At 37.7% G+C, this 8,007-nt stretch overlaps 1 long non-coding RNA gene across 1 annotated transcript; it reads left to right on the forward strand.

The window, feature by feature from the left end:
- Positions 1-4,726: 4,726 nt before the first annotated feature.
- Positions 4,727-7,701, forward strand: LOC137489392 (uncharacterized). The gene is made up of 6 exons (XR_011008817.2): positions 4,727-4,978; positions 5,298-5,404; positions 6,329-6,453; positions 6,630-6,715; positions 7,014-7,056; positions 7,154-7,701. It is a non-coding gene; the product is annotated as an uncharacterized lncRNA (long non-coding RNA).
- The last annotated feature ends 306 nt before the right edge of the window (positions 7,702-8,007 follow it).

The following is an 8,007-nucleotide window of genomic DNA, read 5'->3' on the forward strand; positions in this document are numbered from 1 at the left end:
CAGGTAAGACAAAAACAGAATCCAAAAATTAAAGTGAACAAGTTCATAACAGGGTGAAAATGTGGTAAAATCTGAAAACGTAATCAGAATCAGACGAGGGCTTTTCTTTTTCTGGATGGCTTTTGTAAATTGTTGGTTTGGTTTAGGAAATTAAGCAGGTGGGCGAGTAAATCTGTAAAATTGATTGGGTTTTGGGAAGGAGGAGGGTGGGTCAGTTGATTGGCCGGTCGCCCAGTTAATCATTCAGTCAGTCAGTCATGCAGACGGTCATTCGACAGCGGCCTCTGGTGGGTTTACGCGAGAGCAGTGTGGGCGGGAGACATTTGAGATGTGAAAAAGCGCACACAGCTGCCTCTTATGGATTCGCAAAAACAAAAACTGCAAAAATACATAACTCTCGGTATGTATTTTGCGGCCTCCAGAAACAACCATGGGACTACGTTTTCAGAATGAGCCTGGGTTGGGGAAAAGGGTGGTTTGATGAACATAAAAGTGTAGTTGAACATCTCCAATGGCCTGCATAGTTCCTAGATCTACATATTATTGAGCCACTTGGGGTGTTTTGGAGGAACGAACCAGGAAGCGTTTTCCTCCACCGGCATCAGGTAGCAACCTGGCCACAATTCTGCTTGAAAAAATGGCTCAAAATCCCTTCGGCCACTGTGCAGGACTTTGTTATTCTCAAGATGAACCGATGCTGTATTGGCCACAAAAGAAGGTCCTTTACCATACCAATGAATTATCGTGGTCTAAAACCAGGCATTTCATTGTCCAAACCCTGTTTATATAAAGAGAGAGGAAGAGAATATATCATGTGGGTTAACAGATGTGTAAATGACTAAATAAAGATCTTATTCCTCTTGGAAATGTCAACACCTTAAAGGATTCAAGTCGAATTCCTCTGACAGTATTGCTTTTCGACGCATGAGTAATAACGGAAGGAAATCATCTCCCTTTCACAAAAAAAAATAAAAAATAAATAAATAAATAAATAAAAATACCCACATTAATATCAAAGAGCTGTCACAGAGAGAAATAAAATCACTCTGACTTTGCAGAAGGAGCGGTGACAAAAACTCAGTGGGGTGGATATTTAATTCCACCCCAGACCTCAGAAGCGAGAACCATCTTTTCGCTATAATACATCGAGCGTAGGAATTATTGTCAAACTTCATTCAAATTCTCATTTTCCCGTCTCCTCCGCATCAAAGCGACTGTTGGCTTTATTTGTTTGTCAGCGAACACATGCTCTCGACGTTCCTCTGGAATATAGATTGGCTGCCGGCGTCAGAGCGCAGGTACAGGCTTGTGTGCTGCTTGACTGATAGCATCTATAACCACTGGCAGCACATAGACTCAATTCACACCCAGAGATGGCACGACAGCAGGCTGCAGGCGAGTTATTTCTTGAGGATGAGGAGAGCGAGCCTGTGGCACAGTAGCCAGTCACGTCCTCAGAGACTAATGCTTCAGCCCGAGGTCTTCTTCAGATATCATGCAGCTTCCATCTTATATTCAAGTTCCTTTAAAATCCACCTCATGTCTTTCTATGCGCAAAAAGTGTTTTTGATTGCTCAAATACACTAAATCCTTCTGTATTAGCTGCTGCGCCTTTTAGCCCATTGTCAGAAATTGTCAGTTTTTTTATTAATTGTGTTTAAAATGTATAAAGAAATGATTCACTCAAAAATTTAATTGAAAGTTGAAGTGTATGCGACTTATTTCTGTCAGGTAAATATAGTTTGTCCTGGCTCTTCCATGCTGTTTAATAATGTTGGGTGGTGACTTTTATTTTGAAGGTTCAAAATATGCTTAAATCTGTGTTAAAACTAACCAATATGCAGGGCCAGACAGAATCTGCTGATTTCTACGGAATTATTTTGGGAGTATCCAGCGAAGTATCATAACTAAAACCTTAACATATTAAATAAAAATTTATAAATTACTGAATGAAAACTGAATAAATTCAGATATACACATTTACTCAAGTAAATAAACAGAATTAATGATAGGCTAAAAATCTGCAGAAATAAGCGGAATTCTGCAGAAAATCTGCAGAATTTTGCGCGTGCAGATTCCGTGTGGGCCTACCAATATGCCACCAGTTGGTTAACGCAGTGTTTTTCCAACCCTGCTCACCAACAGTACTTATGTTGGATGTCTCCCTTATCTGACCCATACGTTTTAGGTTTTAGAGTCTCTTTTAACGTTCTGATGAGCTGATTCAGGTGTTTTTTATAAGGGAGATGCTGAAAATGTGTTCTGTTTGTGTGCCTTCAGGAACAGGGTTGGGAAACACTGGGTTAGTGTATGTCTTATGAAGTGGACAGTGCGTTTTTGTAACAGCATTTTTTCTCTTTTTTAAATTAGAAACTAAGCATTTTATTTTATTAAAATGTTCAATCAGTCATTATGAAATAATACAAGGACTTTGGTATGACTACCTAATAAACCAACATATAATATATTATGCAAATGGGGCGACACGGTGGTGCAGTGGGTAGCACTGTTGACTCACAGCAAGAAGGTCGCTGGTTCGAGTCCTGGCTGGGCCAGTTGGCTTTTCTGTGTGGGATTTGCATGTTCTATCCGTGTTCACGTGGGTTTCCTCTGGGTGCTCCAGTTTCCCCACAATCCAAAGACATGGTATAAACCATTTTGAGGGATGTAAACAAAACAATGGTCCCAACGTATTTCCTGTTTTAAATTTTTTAATTTCCATAGCTTCTGAGAACCCAAAAAGAGCCACATATTGATAAATAATGTTATGATATCTGTTTTAACATTAAGTTATGATTGAATTGCCTCTTGTTCCAGTTGAAAAAGTTTGATAACAACCAGGAAATGTTCATTGGCCAATGGCATGACCACTTTGAGATGGTCTATAGGTAAATTGAAAAAGCTTAATTGTGTGTATGTAAATGTAACAGTGTATGGGTGTTTCCCAGTACTGTAAAACATTGGTAAAACATATGCTGGATAAGTTGACGGTTCATTCTGCGGTGGCGAACCCTGATTAATAAAGGGACTAAGCTGAAGGAAATTAATTCTGCAAATGGCTGTCACAAAATAGCTCAACGATTGATTGATTTTCAAGAATTTGTTTTGTCATTAACCTATTTTGCTCTTTCAGCATGCAGTTTGCTAGTGCTAATCTGTTTTACTCTGTTATCAGCTTGATAGCACATCTATTCCTGATTTCTTTCAATAGATAAGTATTTTTATCCACTTTGCTGTCAGCTTTCTAGTACATCATTTATTGATTTTACATTATTCATCTTAATTTAAATCTGCTTAGTTCTTTTATCAGCTTGCCAGCACATCTACTGTTCATTTATATTTGCTAAGTTGATCTGTTTTGCTATGTTAGCAGCTCACTAGGCTACTTGTTGATCAATTTTTCAATCTGCTGTTCAGATCGCTTGCTGGCACATCTATTATTTACTTCAGGTTTTAGCTTAATTCATGTGTAATTTATTTCACTTCGTTAGCAGCACGTTAACTCTTAATGCTAATTTCATACATTAGCTACAGTACGTTAGCTAAGTGTTTTCTCTTTTTGCTCTGTCAGCAGCTGTTGTTCTGTTGTTAATTTTACATTGCCTATCTGCTTGCTAGCATTTTATTTGATCTATTTCCCAATCTGTTGCTCAAATAGCAACTTTTTAGAAGAACATGTCTTAATGTTTTCATAGCAGCTTTCTAGCACTTATTTCATATATTAGAAATGTTAGCTTAATTATTTTTAGATTGCTAGCATTTGTTAATTTTGTTGCATGTCTATGTTTTGATGAATTTTGTTCTAATATCTGCTTGCTAGCATATTTCTTGCTGATTTCATTTTTTTGCCAGCTGCCGCAGTGGCTCAGTGGTCACCTCACAGCAAGAAGGTCACTGGTTCGAGTCCTGGCTAAGCCAGTTGGCATTTCTGTGTGTAGTTTGCATGTTTTCCCTATGTTTGCATGGGTTTTCTTCGGGTGCTCCGGTTTCCCCTACAGTCTTAAGACATGCGCTTTAAGAGAATTGAAAAAACTAAATTAGCCGTAGTGTATGAGGGTGTGTGAATAAAGTGTTTTCCAGTACTGGGTTGCTGCTAAAAGGGTATCATCTGTGTAAAACATATGCTGTAATAGTTGGTGGTCCGTTTCGCTGTGGCAACCCCTGAACAATCAACTAAGCTGGATGAAAATGAATAAATTTTAGCCAAGTGTTTTCTACCCCTTCTCTATTAGCAGTTTGCTAGCACGTTCGTCTTTGATTTTACAGATACAGCACAATACCTTTTTCCCCACAATCATATATTTTGTTCTGTTTTAAGCCTGCTAGCATATCTATATCTGCTTTCAAAGTTAGCCAGACAACACGTCAAACAACACATCAAAATGGAAATAATTTTGATGTCAAAACCATGACCCCCATTTGACGTCCACACGTTTTTGCTCTTTTAACCACTAAAATAACTACACAACAGTTATTATAACATGACAAGAAAAAAATATTTACAAGATTTTGTATCCCTACTATGCATGTAAACTACTGTACCTCTATGTCAAAACAACAAGAAACTGACATCTAAAGCCTGGTTTCTGCAACAAATTTAATCATAAGGTAAACACAAAACAACTGTCTTCATCTGAACCTCTTTTACAGGACTAGACACTTGTTAACACTCACTCGCTACCAAGCCGACCAATCACAGAGCATGTGCAACGCGTTGTTGCGACGTGTACACAGCAAATTCATCAGAGTTAAATTCTCGGTGTTGAAGCATTTCAGAGTAAAGTGTTGACGATAAAGAGTTAGATTTTGATAAATGAATATAATAAGAGTTAGAATTGATTTTATTCAGTGCGAAATCAAGGAGTTATCTTTTTTACACTTGGTGGTGTTATTTCTAACATCCGGGAATTCATGCAGCCCCAGTCACTGAAGAATTTTCCAGACGCCATTTTCCATCTGAGGTTTAGAACAGCAACTGGTGAGTCAAACTACCTAAATGTTGGTATTTTACTGACTTTCTTTAAGGAAATTTAGTTGTAAACATATTGTTAAGTTAATAACTTTAGAATGTAGTGACAATTTTAAACTTCTGCGGTTCATTCATGGTCGTTTGTGTATCTAGCTTAACTGCATTACTATTGACTTATTTTCAAGAATGTTTTTATATATGCTAACGCATACATAGTGCATAAAACATCAAATGTACATGTTCAACACATTTCTGTCACGCTTAATGACATTTTGTGCGTTGTTACCCATCTGTAAAATAAAATCGACACTTCTTCTTTAATTCGAAGCAAACTAGCGAGGCAATCCCCGGAGCAGCCTAGCCTACTCTGCCCGGATGCTAACGGCAACACAGGACGGTTTCCATAAGCTCTGAAGAGTTTCTAAAACATATCTGGTGAGTAAATGAACATATGCTTACTTGTAAAAGGCTTCCTGACTAAAACATATGATTGTTTGTTATCCGTGTATGTTAATTTGGTTATTTTAAACACCGCAGCCCTTTTAAACTGGTTCATTCGTGGCCGTCCATATACCGTTAGTCCATAGACTCGCGTGACAACGTACGCTTGAATTATATTAAGTGTTGACAACCATTAAAGTCGGAATGTTAACATTAATGTCTTTAAATGACCGCGTTTGCACTTTCTCAGACATTTGACGTTACAGAAGTCTCCCGGAAGTTGCGGGACTAACGTTAACGTTATCCCGCAAATGCACAGAGACTCCCAGATGCCCAAGTAGATGCCCGCAAATGAATGATAATCTCCCGGAAATCGCGCGTCTCCCGCCCGGTCATTAAACACTTTGCACACCCCTCTCCACCGCATCCCTCCCAGCTCTTCAGGTACGTCGCACGCAACTCATCCCATTGCTCTTTAGGTACTCACTCCCGCTACCTCCCGCAAATCAACTCCGTATCCCCCGAAAATGACTTTTCCCAACTCGGGATGTCTGACGTTAGTAAGTTAGGCTATTTCTGTAGTCAGGAACATCTTAGTCAAGCTTTTTCTCCCGAATGATATTGTGCTTAAAACTATAGGCTAAACTTAGCATGTACTGTACACAACATTTCCGTTTTATTAAAGACAATTTAGTACGTTGTAAACAGCCACCTGTCTGTAAAATTAATCAACTGATTCATATTTGAGCAGCCTAATGATGATACAGGTTTGATTTGTAGATTTATTATCAATAATCAACATCTGAATCAAAAGATATCTGAAAAAGTGTGAGGCATACTTTGTGATGTTTATCTCTCTTTTTAATCTAATGGTTATGCATATGTGTTAGATACTAATGTTTTGTTGTTTTTTAACAGCCACAGTTCTCTACAATAACACAAGACCCTGTGACGGTGGCTGATTAGAGACGGATGGTGTATTTCCAGAGTTGGTGAAATGACCAAGCACACCTTCTTGGTCATATGTGGTGATAATAATGAAGGTATGTTTGATAAAGTTCTGTATTTGTTTCACAATAAGCTGAGAGGGTATTAGAGCATTAGAGAATAACAAATGACATGAAGGTGATAAGTTTTGTATTGTGGGTGAACTGTTACTTAAATAATGTTTTGCTCTTTGCTTTGCACTTTTCCTCTTCTGCTTATCCTAATATTTAAGATTATATTTGGACCTAAAACATCTGCTAGACTCCAGGAAAGGTGGCGTCAATACTGGTCCTGAAAGGGCCTAACAAGTTGAATCTGGTAAAGAAACACGCACGCACGCACACACACACACGCACACGCTTACAGAAAACTTTAAGTTTATGAATATATTTTACACTGTGGCCAATATTTTGGGGAAGTCAGCATCACTAAATGATATAAAAGATTTTAAGCTCCTCTAAATTTTGCTCCAAGTGTTGTGTTAAATTCAGGATTCTGGACAGACAGCTGCCTGTTTTTCCAGTTCTAGTCATAGTGATTAACCTAATTGTTTTTGTAGATCCAACAGTGATGTATGTGTTTTTTCTACTTTTCCATATCCTGTCACCTCAACCAGCTGGGAGAGTCAAGTTGTGGATCATCATGAAGATTTTCAAAAGGTGAGTTTAGATTTCTTGAATGTTTTATTTACTTTAAATGTTCTTTTAAATATATCATAGAATTTGATTGCAATTTGTTTTCAAACATTTTTCTTAGTCATGCTGGAGTCTTGAAGAGTTCTTAGAAGAGCATCACCCTATATCTGTGCATCAGGAACCACCAGACGAGTGATCAGCAGCTACTACATCGTCATGGATAAAAAGGTCATCCTGTGGCTGGGAAGCACTTCATTCACAGGACATGCTTGATAAGATTTCCTAGCTCCAGTTTGTTTTCACACAAGTTTCCAGCATTTATACCTTCATTTAAACTGCTGTGTTTGATATGGAGGACCAAGGAAACACCAGAAGTGAAAGATTTGCACGCCAAGTTGTTTAAAATGTAATTTCAGAAGAAAACTATGCGTTCAGAAGAAAACTATGAGTGACGATACTGTATATTTAACTTTCAAATTGCTCTGATAACACATCAAGTTTGGACCAAAGGACTAAAACAGCCTTTTTGAGCACTGGTCATACATATTTTGTTGATACTGTCTGTACTAATAAAACATTTAAAGCATATTTGACATTGTTGCATTTTAAAAACTGAATGAATTGTTGAAGTGGTGAATGTTTTCAAATAAAATGTTTTTTATTTTGTAATTTACAGTCTATTTGAGTTTTTTACCATATTTACACTCAAGAGAGTTGAATAAAATAATATATTACACCAGGCGGTGTTAAATATAGTTACATTTTTTAACTCTGCCCAGAGTTAAAATTAACCCTAACTTCGGTGTCAATATGCCAACCCTTTTGAAAGTGTTGATTTAACTCTGTTTTGAGTGGACCCCATGAGACACTTTCAAAGTGTTGAAATTAACACCCATAGAGTTGTTTTGGGTCCCCATATTTTGCTGTGTAGTTATATTTTTTTCCCCCGCTGTAACGAGTTTGTCCAGGTAGCTT

The sequence above is a fragment of the Danio rerio genome, chromosome 25 (assembly GCF_049306965.1).
Source record: "Danio rerio strain Tuebingen ecotype United States chromosome 25, GRCz12tu, whole genome shotgun sequence".
NCBI classification, from domain to species: domain Eukaryota; kingdom Metazoa; phylum Chordata; class Actinopteri; order Cypriniformes; family Danionidae; genus Danio; species Danio rerio.